We start from the raw sequence: 18,960 nt of genomic DNA, 5'->3' as shown, positions 1-18,960 counted from the left end.
CTCTGCGTGAAAAAGTTGCCTCTTAGGTCTCTTTTATATCTTTCCCCTCTCACCCTAAACCTACGCCCTCTAGTTCTGGACTTCCCGATCCCAGGGAAAAGACTTTGTCTATTTATCCTATCCATGCCCCTCATAATTTTGTAAACCTCTATAAGGTCACCCCTCAGCCTCCGACACAGCCCCAGCCTGTTCAGCCTCTCTCTGTAGCTCAAATCCTCCACCCTGGCAACATCCTTGCAAATCTTTTCTGAACCCTTTCAAGTTTCACAACATCTTTCTGATAGGAAGGAGACCAGAATTGCATGCAGTATTCCAACAGTAGCCTAACCAATGTCCTGTACAGCCACAACATGGCCTCCAAACTCCTGTACTCAATACTCTGATCAATAAAAGAAAGCATACCAAACACCTTCTTCACTATCCTACCTACCTGCAACTGCACTTTCAAGGAGCTATGAACCTGCACTTCAAGGTGTCTTTGTTCAGCAACACTCCCTAGGACCTTAGCGTTAAGTCTATAAGTCCTGCTGAGATTTGCTTTCCCAAATGTAGTGTTAGAATGAGAGTTGCTGGTGCAGCATCAACATACAGGTAGGTCTCAAGAATAATCTCCAATAGAATTAGAAGTGGGTAGCAAGAGAGATCAAGTCCTGTTGAGGTTGTGGCTGCAGTGCCAAATGAAGTGAAGGATCTCACACAGATGGTCAAGGATTATGAATGTATCTTCACATAATTCCCATCTGCTATTCCACCAATCTATCACACTGCTCAATTAACCACTTACCCATTTCTCACCCATCGGTAGTCTATAGCATTCAGAACCCAAACCTAGCATTCAGCCACTCTATCCCTCCCAAATTCCTTACAATAATGTCAGCATCACACCCACGTCTCACTGCCTCTATTGGTGAGTCCAGGTTGTGCAGGGGTACCTGTGCACTGTCAATCCCTTGCTCTATTACTCTGGTGTACCATCAGTCCTTATTGACTAGGGGCCACCTGGTCCCAGATAAGGGAGTGATGAATGCAAATAGAAACATATGGAATGTGCTTGGTGATGTGCCTGCCTTGGATGTACAGCTGGAGGCATGTACAGATGAGCTAAAATGTGCTGGCCACCCATGTTGCTGTGCACCCTACAGAATGTTCTTTAGCCAGAAGCATGGATCTTACCTGATTGAATCTGCAATCACTCATGACAAAGTTCACAAAGTTGATGTACTGCCTGCCTCAATAGAACAGGGCACAAGTTGATTACAAATTGTGACCTTGTGTCTCAAAACAGGAGCATATCGATTGCTAGCATTTTGTAGTTAATTTTTGTGATCTTTAATATTTGGACACTAACATAATGGCTAGCAGGCATGCCTATACAATTATATCATCTGTTCTTTGGCATTGTATGGTTTAGTGGGAACAGGAAGAATGGAATTTTCAAATTACTGTTCAATGTTGTCAGTGTGACTCACTGGAAGTCTGTCCAACTGTAAAATAACTCAAAAGCATGTTAACCATATGCAGTATTTATACAGGTTTTTACACTTCAGACAAAACTGAATGAGTTGTGCAGAGAATATGACTGAGGTTATCATAGTGGATTTTGTCTTAATATCTGAGTCTACACTGTAAGGATTGTGGCTAGAGTACACAAGAGCTTCCGTCTGGTGATTTTGGCTTTGGGCACTCATTTTTTTTTCTTACTCCTGGAGACGGATTCCTCCTCAGTGCTAATGCTTGTCTGCTTTCCATCAATACTGTCTGCTTCATTTTCCTGTAGAAATGTAAGCCATAAAAATAGTAACTATCTGGAACACTCCCACAGAACATATTTGAATTCAATTTAACTAAAAAGGGAAGATATCCCTAAAGGCCCCTGATGAATGTAGACCAAAGCTATTTAATCAGCCCCTGCAGACCCACAAAGACACACAAGGAAATACAAATATTTCTGGTATTTGTAATATAAGCAACCACAAAATGCTTTAATGATTATCTAGAAAGCGAAACATTAGGCTGATGTAATAAGGGTGTGATTGTAATTAACTAGAATGATGTAAGTATATCAAAATGAACATTCCATCTAAATATATAAGAATAATTCTCCACATAGTTTGTTCATGCAAAACCAATACCAACCTGATAATTTAATATCAGACATAAAATAACTGACTATGCAATCAAATGCTTAACATTGATGTTTGGAAATCTCAGTTGTTAAAATATTCTTTTGAGGGCTGTTTGTGATAATTAGGGGTTAAGTTCTTTCATATTCCTGGGCTTCTTTTCTCATTTTACTGACTCCTTTATTAGACAAACTAGCCACATAGCAACATTACCTTCTTTATTTGTAATGACATTTTTTTACAATTTCCCTCTTTGAAAACACAAGATAGCACTAATATCAAAGATTGTACTCATACATTTATAATATTAAATCTTTGAACTCACGTAAGATCCTCAAGCGCCAACCTCTAAGGTCCTTACCCTGTATTCTAGGTTTCAATGACACAACAAACTATGAATGCAATTTCCACTTTATGTAGAAATATTTTATTAATCCACTAATCAACAGCATATAGTCACAGTTGCTTAGTGAGATCCCCCATATAAGAGTTCATTACAGGGTGGTCATTCTCTGCAGTCTTTCCATGACTGACCACATCATACCTCTATGGCTGAAGTCAAAATATTGTTGAGGGCTGTGAATTTATATTCCTTTCTGACCCACAGCATATACAATAATACTTTGAATTGGATCATCTGATTGAGCTTTAGTGCCTTATTAATCCCACTGGGGCTATGAAAATCCACTGCATGTGTTCATTCCCTACTCAAGGGACATGCCATCAGTGTAGGTAATAGCTGTGGCATGGTAAGGCAGAAAGAAAGCTGTTCATGTACATCCAGAGAAGCTATTGACTATGAATGTTACTGTAAGCAGCGTGTCTGGTGGTTAGCCACAGCCACAATGTCCTTAGATGTTTGTTAGTGTGTCTCTGTTCAATCCCAACTTACTTTTTAAGAGTTCAAATCAAACCCTAGTGATGATGTCATCAGTCCAAGTTCTTCCTCCTTCATCTTGGTGTCCGCCACACTTTGTCTTCCTGCCACCCAATGTCGAGGCCCTTGCGATACACTTTACAACTGGTTACATTTTTCTCACAGTTGATACTGAAAATGCCTTACAGCATGATAGAAACACACAAGACCTAAATGCCTTACACTTTCAAACTGTGATGAAATGGCATTTCTGGCATTTCCTGGCACTTTTCTTTGTTGTGTGCAATTCATGCTATAAAAAAACTGAAATACTGTAGGCCTTTTTAGCCCTTATTTCCAAAATGCAATTCTTAAAAAGGACTGCTACAGAGATAACTACAGACATTAAAAAAATCTGTGTGAGGCCCATGGGACATAACACCCAAAGACACCAAAGTGACTGCAGACCCACCAGACTGTGATCTCTGATTCTGTTTATATATCTTGGAATAGGCTAGCCACCAATATCCATTACAAGCCCACTGACTCCCACAGTTCCTTGGACTGTACATCCTCAACTCCAGCCTCCAAAATGACTCCATTCCATTGTCCCAGTTTCTCTGTCTTTATCACTTCTGTTCTGATGTTGCCATCTTCCGCAGGGCTCCTCAGACATGTCTGTCCTTCTCCTCAATTGAGGATACCCTGCTAGTATGGTCAACTGGGCTTCAGCTGATTCTGATCAACTTCCTGCACTTCTGCACTCATTACTTCCCTTCCCTCCCACAACAACCATAGGGGCCCCCTTGTCCTCAGTTTTCACACACCAGCCTCTGTATTCAAAGACTCATAAGCTGCCTTTTCTGCCAACTCCAGCGAGACGCCACCACCACACCTTCCTTTTTTAGTACTTCACAGGACCAGTCCCTTTAGGACATTTTGGAAGAGGTGATGGCTAGACTATTAATTTAGAATCTTAGCTAACTTTCTAGGGACCTGTGTTTGAATCTTGCTGTGGCAGATGGAGGTATCTGAATTTGATGAAAACAAATCTGAAATTAAGAATCTACTGATGACCATGAAACCATTGATGAATATCAGAAAAAGCCTATCGGATTCACAAATGTCCTTCAGGGAAGGATACCTGACATCCTCACCTGATTTGGCCTATATGTAACTCCAGACCGATAGCAATGTGGTTCTCAACTTCCCCATGAAATAGTCTAGCAAGCCATTCAGTTGTATCAACAAATATATGAAACTGGACAGACTACTTAGCAGTGACCTAGGCATTGGAAAAAAAAAGGCAAAAACAGCTTTGTTGACCCTGCAAGTCCTCCTTACTAACATCTGGGGGGTAGTGCCAAAATTGGGAAATTTGTCTCACAGACTAGTCAAGCAACAGCCTGACAAAGTACCTTACAGAAAATGTCCCAGGCAGTGCCATCACCATTGCTGGATATGTCCTGTCCCACTGCAGGACAGACCCAGCAAAGGTGGAGACACAGTGTTTCACAGTCAGGAAAGAGTTAATCTGGGAGTCCTCCACAGTGACTCTGGACCCCATGGAGACTTACAGCTTCAGATTAAACATGGGCAAGGAAACCTCCTGCTGATTACCACATACCATCTTGCCTCCACCGATGAATCAATGCTTGTCCATGATGTACTGAGGGTGGCAAGGGCATGAAATGTACTCTGCATGAGGATTTTAATGTTTATCACCAAACATATCTTGGCAGTAGCACTACTGATTGAGCTGGTCAAGTCCTAAAGGACGTAGCTGCTAGTCTGGGCCTGCGGCAGGTGGTGAGGGAACCAACAAGAGGGAAAAAACATACTTGACCTTGTTGTGGTTCTGTTCGCCGAGCTGGAAGTTTTTGTTGCAAACGTTTCGTCCCCTGGCTAGGCGACATCATCAGTGCTTGGGAGCCTCCTGCGAAGCGCTTCTTTGATGTTTCCTCCGGTGTTTATAGTGGTCTGTCCCTGCCGCTTCCGGTTGTCAGTTTCAGCTGTCCGCTGTAGTGGTTTGTTGATGGAGTTTGTGGATGAATGCCATGCCTCTAGGAATTCCCTGGTTGATCAACTAGCCATGAAACGACACGACCAGCTATCCTTAGTAGCCACACACGCAGACAACAAGCAACATGAATTCGACTGGGACAACACTACTATCATAGGGCAAGCCAGACAGAGAACAGCCAGGGAAATTCCTAGAGGCATGGCATTCATCCACAAACTCCATCAACAAACACATCGACCTGGACCCAATATACCAACCACTACAGCGGACAGCTGAAACTGACAACCGGAAGCGGCAGGGACAGACCACTATAAACACCGGAGGAAACATCAAAGAAGCGCTTCGCAGGAGGCTCCCAAGCACTGATGATGTCGCCTAGCCAGGGGACGAAACGTTTGCAACAAAAACTTCCAGCTCGGCGAACAGAACCACAACAACGAGCACCCGAGCTACAAATCTTCGCACAAACTTTGAATACTTGACCTTCTCCTTACCAAGTCCTTGTGGAGACCAAGTCTTGCCTTCACATTAAGAATAACTTCCATCATGTTCTGTGGCACTAACACTGAACTAAATGGGACAGACTTCAAACAGATCTAATAACTCAAGATAAAGCGTGGGTGATCAAAGGTGCCCTGTGTATGCCAGAGCTTAGGTCTTTTTTTGGGCTGATGAATTATTATGGAAAGTTCATCCATAACCTGGTCTCCACACTGGCACCTTGGCATCAACTTCTAAAAAAGGGTCAACCTTGGAAATGTTCATGGAGCTAAACCATTGTTTTCAGGGAAGTGAAGAAACAGCTATCATCCTCTAAAGTATTGACATATTATGATCCCAAGTGAGATCTGGTATTGACATGCGATGTCTCCCCATATGGCACTGGGGTAGTGGTGGCTCCACGGAGAGCAACTCCGAATAGCGTATGCATCCAAGACTTTGGCTAATACATAACTTAACTATTCCCAGATAGAAAGTAAAGGTTGACTGTCATATTTGGAGTCAGGAAGTTCCACCAATACCTTTATGGATGTAATAATGGACCACAAACCCCTACTAGGTCTACTTAAAGAGGACCAAACAGTCCCATCCATAGCTTCAGACCAAGTTCAGCAGTGGGCTATAATACTAAGTGCATATCATTGCCAATGGGAACACTGTTTGGAGGCCAACTAGCAAATGCAGAATCATTGAGATGCCTCCCATGGGCAGATGCACCACTGGAGGTGATGCCATTGGAAGAGTCTGTAATGGTTTCAAATTTTCTGGATTCACTCCCAATAACAGCTGACAATATGAGACTATGATAAGATCTGGTCCTGGCAAAACTGAAACAGCTGGTGGTGATGGAGGAGACTAAAGGGCCATCACAACCAGAATTGAAACCTTTTTGGATCTGGGGAGACTATATCACAGTGGAGGACGGCATTTTATTATGGGGAGCAAGAGTGATAGTCCTAAGCAATGCTCGCCGCTAGATACTGGCTGAACTCTATCAGGGTCATCCAGGGTTCTCAAAAATGAACATGTTGCTGAGACGTTATGTCTAATGGCCAGGATTGGATGCAGACATAGCTGCATTGGTGGGGCACTGCCCAGACTGCAAAACAAAGACAAGAATTACTGCCAGCATCTCTCCCACACATGTGGGAATGGTCAGGCAAACCCTAGAGCAGCCCGGGGACTCAGTGGTAAGTACTGCTGCTTCATAGTGCCAGGGACCTGAGTTTGAATCCCCCATTGGGTAATCGTCGATGTGGAGTTTGCACATGCTCCCTGTGTGTGTGTGTGGATTTCCCTAAGGTGTTCTGGTTTCCTCCTACAGTCCACAGATGTGCAGGTTAGGTGGATTGCCCATTTAAATTGCCCATAGTGTAAGTACAGGCTAGGTGGATTAGCCATGGAGGGGGGTGGATTTGGGTTCAGAGAGTCAGTGTGGATTTGATGGATCGTATGGTATGCTTCCACACTGTAGAGTTGCTTTGATTCTATGTACTTGGTTACATGTTGACAAGGAGAAAGTGAGGACTGCAGATGCTGGAGATCAGAGCTGCAAAATGTGTTGCTGGAAAAGCACAGAAGGTCAGGCAGCATCCAAGGAGCAGGAGAATCGATGTTTCAGGCATAAGCATGATTCCTGAAGAAGGGCTATGTCTGAAACGTCGATTCTCCTGCTCCTTGGATGCTGCCTGACCTGCTGCGCTTCTCCAGCAACACATTTTGCAGCTACATGTTGACAATGCAGGCATGTTTATGGGCTCATTGTTCTTAGTTATTGTCGAGCCCCACTCTACAACACTTTATTGGATGTGCATTGAGTTCGTTTCTCAAACATGGGGACAACAATAGAAAACCTCATGCATGTTTTGCAATACATGGATTCCTGGAAGTGTTGGTCACAGATAATGGGCCATTGTTTACCACTAGGGGATTTGAGTGTTTTCAAAAGTTGAATGGTATTTGACATATAACGACAGCTCCATACCATCCACCATCCAATAGCAGAAGGAACAGTTCAAACTTTGAAGGCTGGCTTGAAGAAAAAGCCTACAGTTTCACTCGGTACCAAGCTGTCACGGTTCCTATTGGATTATAAGAACATCTGTCATGCAATTACAGGGATAGCACCAACAGAGTTGTTAATGGGGAGAAGACTCTGCACCAGATCAAATCTGGTCTTCCCGGACCTGGGAGGGGGAGGCTGAAATGGCATCAGGAATGCCAGTGCTGGATGCCAGGCTCTGCCAAGAATGTGGAAAAGTTTAGATTAGATTACTTACAGTGTGGAAACAGGCCCTTTGGCCCAACCAGTCCACACCAACGCAAAACCTACCCAGACCCATTCCCCTACGCTTACCCCTTCACCCAACACTACGGGCAATTTAGCATCGCCAATTCACCTAATCTGCACATTTTTGGACTGTGGGAGGAAACCCACACAGAGAATGTGCAAACTCCACACAGTCAGTCACCTGAGGCAGGAATTGAACCCAGGTCTCTGGCGCTGTGAGGCAGCAGTGCTAACCACTGTGCCACCTTGCTGCCCACTTACTTCGGGAGATAAAATTTGATGTAGGAACCACAAAAATGGTCCTGCATGTGTAAGATGCATGGTCGAAATTAGGTCAGGTCCAGTGACGTATAAAGTTTCGATGATCCTGAACGGACACGTGGACCATATGGTGCAAACTTGCCCTGCTCCTTGGAACAATTGGAAAGGCTATTGTAACCCATGGGTTCTCCCTCTTCATCATGCTTTGAATAGACCTCTGAATCTGAGATGGACATGGTGGATCTCACCACATTGACAGTTTTGCAACAGGAAGAAAAGAGTGAATTTCTCCCGAGATGCTCTGGGTCACAAGAGACAAACTGCTGTTCCTAACACGCCACCCGTATCAGACCCAGAGTGGGAGGAACCTGATCAGTGCTAAAATGTCCCAGGAAGTGTTACAAGAAAAAGGGCTGGCCTGTATCCTCAGGCTCAGAAGGGGAGGGATGTAGTGATGGTAATGAGGTCAGCCAGGTGGACCTCATAGAATATGAGTTCCCTGATTGGGGCTGTTAATAGATAAGAACAGGAGTGTCAGACATGCTGTTCACTCTGAGAGCTGGCTCTGAGGGAGCTGGATCAGTTTCAAGGACTCTCCATGTGTAAATAAAGGATGACTCAGTGACAGGAGACCAGCCTCTGTGCAATTGTTTCAGTTCTTATTGTCAGATCTTGGCTATGGAGATATGTGCAATTGAGATATCCAGACAGCTGGTCAGCTGTGGATAGTTGGAAACTACTCGAGAAGTATGTGGGATGAGGGCACGTAGGGAACTCTGAAGGACTGGATCAAACGTCTTGATCAATGTTGTTAGTTCACGGGTGTGCTCTTTGGTCGGATCGGCCGGTAGTTGCCTGTAGTAATCAACCGGGACCTTGGGTTCATGTCACACTACAGCTAACCCCACTACATGATTTACTCTCTCATACACACACGTACACACGCACACTCCTCCAGACCCAACACACCTACACAGACCCTCTCTCATACACAAACTCTCTCTCATAAACTCACTCACACACATGCACACTCACACCCACACATGAACACTCTCACAGACACTCACCCCCCCAACCCTGCCCCCCCGACATACACACCCACATGCATGCGCATACATATATACACACACACACACACACACACACACACACACACACACACACACACACACACACACACACACACACACACACACACACGTCTGTGGGGTACTTGCAGAATTACATTTTGCTCAAAAATTGCATAACACCATGTAATATTCTGTAACTCACACTTTAGAAATAGAATCCATCTGACCTAACACTGGGACACAGACTTTAACTTCAAACTTTCAATGCATTACCTGAGCTGAGATGGCACCTATTGTTAAAAGCTACCTTGAGAATGTAACTTTAAAAATGTTCTGGGATTTACATATGAAGGAATCGAAACTAACATGGCCATTTTAAAAGATGAAAGATGTAAGCTACATTTGTTTAATATTACATTCCATGAGATGCAATCCTGTTATAAAGTCTGTGTCTTATGATTCTGCTCTACAACCACCTGATGAAGAAACAGCACTCCGAAAGCTTGTGATATCAAATAAACCTGTTGGACTATAACCTGGTGTCGTGTGACTTCTGAACAAATTTTAGTTAGGTATTGATTTTAATGGGTCATGTCTCAGAGCACCAATCAGAGCTATTCCACTCTAGAATCCATCACAGGTTTGCTAATTAAATTAGCAGAGCTGACTTGGGCACAAATTAAGATCTTACACCAGGAGAAACCCATTCTCTCAAAGCTTAGTGATGGACATAGGGTTGCGATGTTATGATTAGTGTCACCTCCTGATTGCCACCTCTCACCTGAAAATGTAGTCCCTTGACACAGAGTTTGCTTTTTAGGTCTGTTGCGTATGTCTAATCTTGCAAAGAGGATCTCATTGATCTCAAGCCAACATTGGTTTGAATTGGAAGAATATTCAAAGTGGGTGGCACAGTGGTTAGCACTGCTGCCTCACACCGCCAGAGACCTGGGTTCAATTCCCACCTTAGGCAACTGTGTGGAGTTTGCACATTCTCCCTGTGTCTGCACGGGTTTGCTCCGGTGTCCTCCTACAGTCCAAAAATTTGTAGGTTAGGTGAATTGGCCATGCTAAATTGTTGTTGGCAAACTGATATATGAAGAAGAGGACTACCCCACTGCTGCAATACATTGCATGTGGGGTAAATGAGGGCAGAGTTGGACATGAACCCCACAGTGGAGGAAGAAAAGTTATTCACTGGAGCTGTTGGTCAATCCAATTGTCTGGCAGTTCCAACCGTTTCAGCAGAGCTAGAGCTCAGTTGTGTGTGCTGCTGGTCCGGCAGGGGGTGGATCCTGGATTCAGGTAAGCAAGGGAGGTTTTTGGCGTTGAATCCAGGGAGGGATGGTGAGAATGGTGGAGCAGTAGTTTTTAAAAAATATGCAGGAAGTGGTGTGCAATGTTCACAAGTGATGGTGGTGATTGGGGGGGGGGGTGCGCAACGGGGAGTGGAGTTGGGGGTGGTGTGGTGGACCCAATGACATATGCAACCTTCAAAAAGTTTGTATCTCTTGGCCTGTCTTTCCTCCTGCCCATGCCAATCATTTTATAGGTGCAGAGGGCAATATTGGGGCAGATTGAACTTTTAACAAGTCAATTTACCTTGAATTATTTATTTATTTGGGGGTGACTGGGAAATAGAAGGCTATTTTTCATACCATAACAGTTAAAAATATACCTGCTGGCGACACATAACATCCAGCTTTTCATGTTATTTTGATTTTCTCACTCTCAACAGAGTTCTGTAGATAATTATTTTCTGATGAGAGTTGATTATATCTCTCACTCCAAAGGCTCAATATCAGCCACAGAGATTATTGGCTAACTTTTCCCACATATTGGCTAAGTATAGATTTTGCCAAGTTTCATGGAGGGTTTCTAAGCAAGGCCAACTGGTTTTCTCACAAGATTGTTCCAAATTCACTTCATTGATTACTGACCACATCCCTCCTCTCTAATGCTAGCCCAATTCCACCACTTATCAAACGCATAAAAACTCACTACTGACAGGAATTTCTGAAATATGAGTCACCCCTCGTGTTGGCAAACTCTTTGGAAGACTGTCGTGCACACAGACAAGAGCTGCCCCCCACAGTGACTGACATTTGTCTCAGACGTAGCAGAGAAGAAGAAACTGGTTCCTAGTTTGTGCACAGGGATCTGGAAGTTCTGGTGATGCAGCAGAGGTCTGTCCTCTTTCCCAGAATCAGCAATGGACGTCATATCACCAGACTCTGCCAGCTTAGGATAGGATTGTCACCCATGTCCGTGAGGTGTTAGCAGTCTGGAGAATTGCTCAGTCATTTAGGAAGAAAGTCAATAATCATTTCAACTCTGCCAGGATAATAGCCACCATTTTCTCTCCACTACCTCATACGTATTCTATCTCTGATACTGTACACACCTTTCAACAAGGCTCATGCTTGACCACTCTCACTACTAACTGTAACATCTTCCCTCACTCATTCTCACCAAATCCAGCCCCTGACACCACTAATCCAACATGCCCTCTGCATTGCCAGTCATTCATAGAGACAGCTCACCAGTAACCTGCACCTACACCAACACTCATAGGGACTACTCACTCAGCTCCCCTCTTTCTCATTGTAAGTTATGAATCAATGTCAGTATAGTGCGTTGAACAACAGAGTATAGAGCACCTCCAGTTATTATCTTCTGTCATTTTCATTACGTTTCATTACACTGCTGGTGTAAATGCAGACATTTATGATTCCCATAGTTCATCATAGCACTTAATTTAATAACGTCCATTGACCTCAACTGACAGTGTGATCAATTGCCAATGCCCAAAAATGGACACTTGAAAGTGTGCCTGACTGATGAATCTGGTGATGTTTATTGTCTGCTTCAGTGAACACAAAAAAAGTGTCTGTTCACAGCCGATGGAACATACATAATTTTTATTTATATAGTGCAATTATTTCTGCAATCAAATGCTTTACAATCTCAATGAATATCACATGATATAGCCATGTAGCAGTCTATATGTATGACATTATGTCCATAAGGAAGCTTTAGCTCAAAATCAGATCTTGACAGCAGGAATGACATGAAAAGTCATAAAGAAGATTTAATATGTAGGTATGAATTTTCTCTATTCTTATCCAGATAACCAAGTATTGTTGTGGGACAGATATTATATGTGTCATGACCAGAGACCAGGCCTGTCCTTACAGTGGCCCATGAACTAAGAAATTTTAGAAACTTGTTTGTAGACCCCTTCAATTTCTCAAGAGTTTCAATTTAAAAATATTAAGCAGCATGACTTTTTGTTTTAAACAGGTGTTATTTACTTTGCAGCTATTTATCCATGTTACTTAAGCAAAACAGATACAATGGTGTAAAATAGCCAAAGATGGAAGTAAGATCAATTTCTTAGGTCATTGCAGGGTTGTTTCTTCCTCTGAAGTGAAGTGATTGAAATCAGAGGTTGGATTGAACAACTGCATGGCTTCTATAGTCATTGATCAGCAGGATTTGGGGGAAAGAGGGAAGGCTTCTTGTTCAACTTCTGCAGTTACAGGCGATGCTCAACTGAACTCTTTTGACATTGGTATGCTTTTCTTTATTGGTCAGAGTATTGAGTATAGGAGCTGGGAGGTCATGTTGCGGCTGTACAGGACATTGGTCAGGCCACTGTTGGAATATTGCGTGCAATTCTGGTCTCCTTCCTATCGGAAAGATGTTGTGAAACTCGAAAGGGTTCAGAAAAGATTTACAAGGATGTTGCCAGGGTTGGAGGATCTGAGCTACAGGGAGAGGCTGAAGAGGCTGGGGCTATTTTCCCTGGAGCATCGGAGGCTGAGGGGTGACCTTATAGAGGTTTACAAAATCATGAAGGGCATAGATAGGATAAATAGACAAAGTCTTTTCCCTAGGATCGGGGAGTCCAGAACTAGAGGGCATAGGTTTAGGGTGAGAGGGGAAAGATATAAAAGAGACCTAAGGGGTAACTTTTTCACGCAGAGGTTGGTATGTGTATGGAATGAGCTGCCAGAGGATGTGGTGGAGGCTGGTACAATTGCAACATTTAAGAGGCATTTGGATGGGTATATGAGTAGGAAGGGTTTGGAGGGATATGGGCCAGGTGCTGGCAGGTGGGACTAGATTGGGTTGGGATATCTGGTCGGCATGGACGGGTTGGATCGAAGGGTCTGTTTCCATGCTGTACATCTCTATGACTCTATGACAGAACAACATTGTTTCAAAAGGCATTGTTTGCTGTGCTTCTTTCAGCTGAGCAATATGTCTCTTAGAGCTCCTCTTTAGGGATTCTGTACAAAAAGACTTTCATAAACTGTGTAAATATATTTGGAGACTTCTACCACTTTACACACATCTTAGAGCAGAAATTTTCTTTTTACAGAATCTTTTTACAAAAAACTGCAATATGAGAAATGCATGTTTGTGACATGTATTTTCTCCAATTATTCTTCAATAATTTTATTTTCCACCCTTTTTCTTTTTCATTCATTTCCCCATAAACCAATTCTTCTTCTGATCTTCATTGAGTGGAGTGGACCCTTATCAAAAAGAGAGTGAGGTAGCTTGAATCTGTTGTACAATGACCTGTCAGCTGTACCCTCTCTCTGAATGGGAAGTTCTCAAATTTCATTGACTAAAGAGGTAGGCTAATGGTCTCCCCATTCACTAAGATTTCCGATGTGTCATTTGACATTGTCAAGCCATTATTGATTCACACTTTCCACATTAAGCAGTGTGTAGAGTAAATCCACCATCTCTCTGATATCAATACCATGAGGCTCAAACCATTTTCAAATTTTAGACCTCATGTGCATTAACTTAATAAGTTACAGTGTACACAGATATACCAAGTGGTAGTTGTCACAATAAATTTTTCTTTCATATTTTTAATCCTTCCTGATTTCTTCATGAATGAAAACCGAGTTGATAGGTTGCTTCTTGGTGATGTTGCTTCTTGAACCTGTTTTTCTCCTGTGCACAATGATTACACAGGAATTGTAGTCTAAACTTCAGAAGAGCATGACTACAATAAAACACATATCTCTTCTTGAATTGAAGATCAGTACAACCTTAAAGACACACTTCTACATGGAGTGAGAAGCATTCTGCACTAGTTTCCAGATCATGTCAGACGTATTAGAGCTTTCTGTGACTGGCCTGATACAAGATGATTCCTGAAGAAGGGCTCATGCCCAAAACGTCGATTCTCCTGCTCCTTGGATGCTGCCTGAGCTGCTACGCTTTTCCAGCAACCCATTTTCAGCTCTGATACAAGATGAGGCTGGGTATCTTCCAAGTGTTACTTGAGCATTTCTAAGCAAAACTGATATTCACTTTTACCTGTCATATGCCTAAAAGATTGATGTAATGAGATTTATTTTGCCTTGAATGTATTTTAAAAATTCTTTCACTGTGAGATCCAGCAATTATAAACATTAAAGATACAAAACACGGTTTAGTGAATAAAACATCATAAAATAAAATGGCTGAAAAGTTTAAAGAAAACTTTATGGAAGTTGGCATTCAGACTAGAGACTCATTGAACTACTTTCTGGACTGCTGCACTAAACAAAAATGTACTTGTCTTGAATCCAGCTGGAAATATTTTGGTGGACACAGATCATGAAACAGATTTCGGGAACCTGTGGTATGTACAGTAATTCATTGGAAAAAGAATTATTACTCTGGAAGGAAATACAATGTGTCTGAACTTCAAAATGATGTATATTTTTTGTTCCCAGTATATGGTTTCAATCACATTAAGTAAACTGATGGATAGATTGACAAGAAAAGATTTTAGCCCAGAATTTGTTCATAAACATTTAGTCCACTGCATATGTCATTACTAATGTGTAAAAAATAACATAACTTTTCAGCATGGAATACTTATAACATGGGCAATGGATTGCCATAAACTGTGGATAATTTAGACAATGTCACCAAAAGCCCTGCAAAACTGGAGTTCATTCCAATCTCTGCAAGGGTGTCAGAAAATTGCTATATGTGGACTGTAAAAATGAACAAAAATCACTGCAGAAGTTAGGGCTACTTTGAATCTTCCACTTTGAAACTAATAAACATTTGTTGAAAATTGTTCTGTACAAAAGCAAGCAGCCAGGTTCTGATTAATTGATTTATTGTCATGTGTACCAAAGTACAGAGGAAGCTCAATTATCTGAATTTCGGATTATCCAAAGAAGATTTCAAGGTCCCACAAAAATATTACATCAAAGAAGTAAGTGTATTCGATTTACCTGTACTGAAGAAGATGTGAAAATGCTGGCAAAAACAAACAAACATAAGCAGCTCAAGCATCAGCGACTGGATATATTTTAGGTAAGGGTTGTTACACAGCCCTTTGCAAAAGTAAGTGTTTTACAGGGTACTCTCGTCACTTTACCAGGCCACTCAGTAAAAAAAAGACCGAGAATGTAAACGCATGTGTGAGGCGGGGCTTCTGTCTTTCTATCGCAAGACTGAGTTCCCGAAAACTGACATGCTCTTGCGATTGTAGAAGCTGTTCGGGACCTTGTTTAATGCTGGGATTTGATGTAAATATTTATGTGTTGGTAACTCCTTCACATTTTAACCTGTAATTTGCAGACTTCAAGGATTAGTCTGTTTAAATGGCACTCTCATTAAAATTATAGATTTATACAAACTCTCCAGTAGGGCATAGTGTTAGATCGTCTGGACCGTCTCAGACTCCTCCCTCCCCTTCCTTGACCTCTCCATTTCTATCTCGGACGACCGAATCAACACGAACATTTACTATAAACCGACTGACTCCCACAGCTACCTAGACTACACCTCCTCCCACCCTGCCCCCTGTAAAAACGCCATCCCATATTCCCAATTCCTTCGTCTCCGCCACATCTGTTCCCAGGAGGACCAGTTCCGATACCGAACAACCCAGATGGCCTCCTTCTTCAAAGACCGCAATTTCCCCCCAGACGTGATCGACGATGCCCTCCACCGCATCTCCTCCACTTCCCGCTCCTCCGCCCTTGAGCCCCGCCACCAGGACAGAACCCCACTGGTCCTCACCTACCACCCCACCAACCTCCATATACATATCATCCGTCGTCATTTCCACTACCTCCAAACGGACCCCACCACCAGGGATATATTTCCCTCCCCTCCCCTATCAGCGTTCCAAAAAGATCACTCCCTCTGTGACTCCCTTGTCAGGTCCACACCCCCCACCAACCCAACCTCCACTCCCGGCACCTTCCCCTGCAACCGCAAGAAATGCAAAACGTGCGCCCACACCTCCCCCCTTTACTTCCCTCCAAGGCCCCAAGGGATCCTTCCATATCCACCCCAAATTCACCTGCACCTCCACACACATCATTTACTGCATCCGCTGCACCCGATATGGCCTCCTCTATATTGGGGAGACAGGCCGCCTACTTGCGGAACATTTCAGAGAACACCTCTGGGACACCCGGACCAACCAACCCAACCACCCTGTGGCTCAACACTTCAACTCCCCCTCCCACTCCACCAAGGACATGCAGGTCCTTGGACTCCTCCATCGCCAGACCATAGCAACACGACAGCTGGAGGAAGAGCGCCTCAACTTCCGCCTAGGAACCCTCCAACCACAAGGGATGAACTCAGATTTCTCTAGTTTCCTCATTTCCCCTCCCCCCACCTTGTCTCAGTCCCAACCCTCGAACTCAGCACCACCTTCCTAACCTGCAATCTTCTTCCTGACCTCTCCGCCCCTACCCCCACTCCGGCCTATCACCCTCACCTTAACCTCCTTCCACCTTCGCATTTCTAATGCCCCTCCCCCAAGTCCCTCCTCCCTTCCTTTTATCTTAGCCTGCTGGGCACACTCTCCTCATTCCTGAAGAAGGGCTCATGCCCGAAACGTCGATTCTCCTGCTCCTTGGATGCTGCCTGACCTGCTGCGCTTTTCCAGCAACACATTTTCAGCTCTGATCTCCAGCATCTGCAGTCCTCACTTTCTCATAGTGTTAGATCAGTATGACTTCCCTTGTTTAAGGTAAAATCGATTATATGAATACACCCTTACTTATCTGTACATTCTACCTTAATATGATCTATCTGTACTGTTCATAAACAAAGTTTTTCACTGTACAGAGGAACCTCGATTATCCGAATGAGGTGGGCGGGCACTATTTCATTTGGATAATCGATTATATGAATAATTGATTATCTGAACGTAATAGTGCCTGCCCATCTTATTCGGATAATTGAGGTTCCTCTGTACAGTGAAAAGCTTTGTTTATGAACAGTACAGGTAGATCAGATTAAGGAAGGATGTACAGATCAAAAAGACGTAGAAGCATACATGTTAAATTGCACAGGGCGTGCACTAGGCAAGATCAGTGTTAGCATGATTTGCATTATTTGAAGGTTAAATCAGAAATTTTATAAGTAATTGCTTCACATGGAACAATGAATTAGGAAATACAATTATTTCAGAATTGAAATGAAACCGAGCGAGCACAAATTGGAAAGCTGATTGAGAACATGTAGACAACTAAGGTAACATTGTCATAGTCTTTCCATATCAAAGAATTGCTGTCTCATTAGAAAGAGACATCTGGTGATGGTTCAATCTAATGCTAAAAGAGGCTGAGAAGGACAATCTTTCATGATAACTTCAGCCGGTGTGGGAATTTAACACATTTTTCTAATCCACCTGTTCAGGGATGTTATATTACCCCTGTGGAACAGCTGGGAATTGAGTCTGGGCCTCCTGGTCCGGGGGGATGGACATTACCACCGCATAACAAGAGGCCTTGAACCCATGCTGCTACTGTCACGTTACATTGGATATCAATTATCCAAGCTATGTGACCTCCTATCATTGGCAAATCTGTATTTGAAAGGAAAGTCACCGAATTTGAAAACATGTAGCTTTCTGGAATATGCAACAATTGTTTCAGTTCTCGAATGTCATGAATTTAACAACATATAAACCTTAGGAGACAAGTTCATATGCTTCTGCAATATGTTTCTATAAGTAGGTAATTTGATTATATTTTAAATTAAATAAACCAATCTCCAATGTATAATTTCAAAGGTAAGTTAAACATAGTTTATAAATTTTATTAAGTATGGATATAGGCTATTGATCCCTTCATTCACCAAGACCTCAGATGTTCCGTTGATTTTGCTAAGCCATTTTCAATTCAGCAGTATCTACTGACACCCGCCATTGTGTATTAACTACCCATTCTATTAATCTAGAAACACTACATTATCATGATTGAGACTAAAGGGAGTGAGGACACCAACGGGGGAGTGAGGTGGGTAGTGAGGGTCGATGTGTGGACAGTGAGGAGAAGCCACTCCAGAGATCCCACTGCTACCGCCCCCCTTCTCTCCTCCTCCCTCTGTATTTTCTCCCTTCATACATCCCCCTCTATTCACCTTCACAACCCCTACCCTGTTCACAGCTGCATCAAGTTTAAGACTGAACCGGTTTAAATACACAGAGGTGAATTTAAGTTGTGTATAACCCAGGCATGTGGTAGCAATAGACATGGTCTATCAATTTGCACTTCCAATATCGAGCAGTGTGTGGAGTGAGGACATCTTCTTTCTGAGGCTTGAACCATTTTCGAGTTTTAAGTCTCATTTGTATTAACTTAAAGTGCTACACAACACTCATATGCAGTAACTGTAGACTTGGTTGTGTTGGGCAACAAAAAAGAATAGCCAAAGCAGACCTGTTCCTCATCCCAGAGGTATACAGTGAGATTTTTAGTGGCTCACCACAGTCAGCTTTTTGAAGACTGAGGTTGGTCCAGCTGCAATGTACCAATTAGCAGTCAAGGTAAAGGCAACGT

At 43.0% G+C, this 18,960-nt stretch overlaps 1 long non-coding RNA gene across 2 annotated transcripts in view; it reads right to left on the bottom strand.

Annotated features, from left to right (window-relative positions):
- Nucleotides 1–249: 249 nt before the first annotated feature.
- LOC122548645 (uncharacterized) overlaps nucleotides 250–18,960 on the bottom strand; it is a 159,652-nt gene continuing 140,941 nt past the window's right edge. For both annotated transcript variants that reach the window (XR_006311286.2, XR_015751828.1), the window contains exon 5: nucleotides 250–1,771. This is a non-coding gene — a long non-coding RNA (uncharacterized LOC122548645). The remainder of the gene's footprint in view (nucleotides 1,772–18,960) is intronic.

This window comes from Chiloscyllium plagiosum, unplaced genomic scaffold (genome assembly GCF_037043375.1).
Source record: "Chiloscyllium plagiosum isolate Xiang-an unplaced genomic scaffold, Cpla_swu_hap1 HiC_scaffold_3, whole genome shotgun sequence".
Taxonomy (NCBI): domain Eukaryota; kingdom Metazoa; phylum Chordata; class Chondrichthyes; order Orectolobiformes; family Hemiscylliidae; genus Chiloscyllium; species Chiloscyllium plagiosum.
Note: the sequence above shows the minus strand (reverse complement) of the source record. Positions and strands in the feature narration are given on the sequence as shown.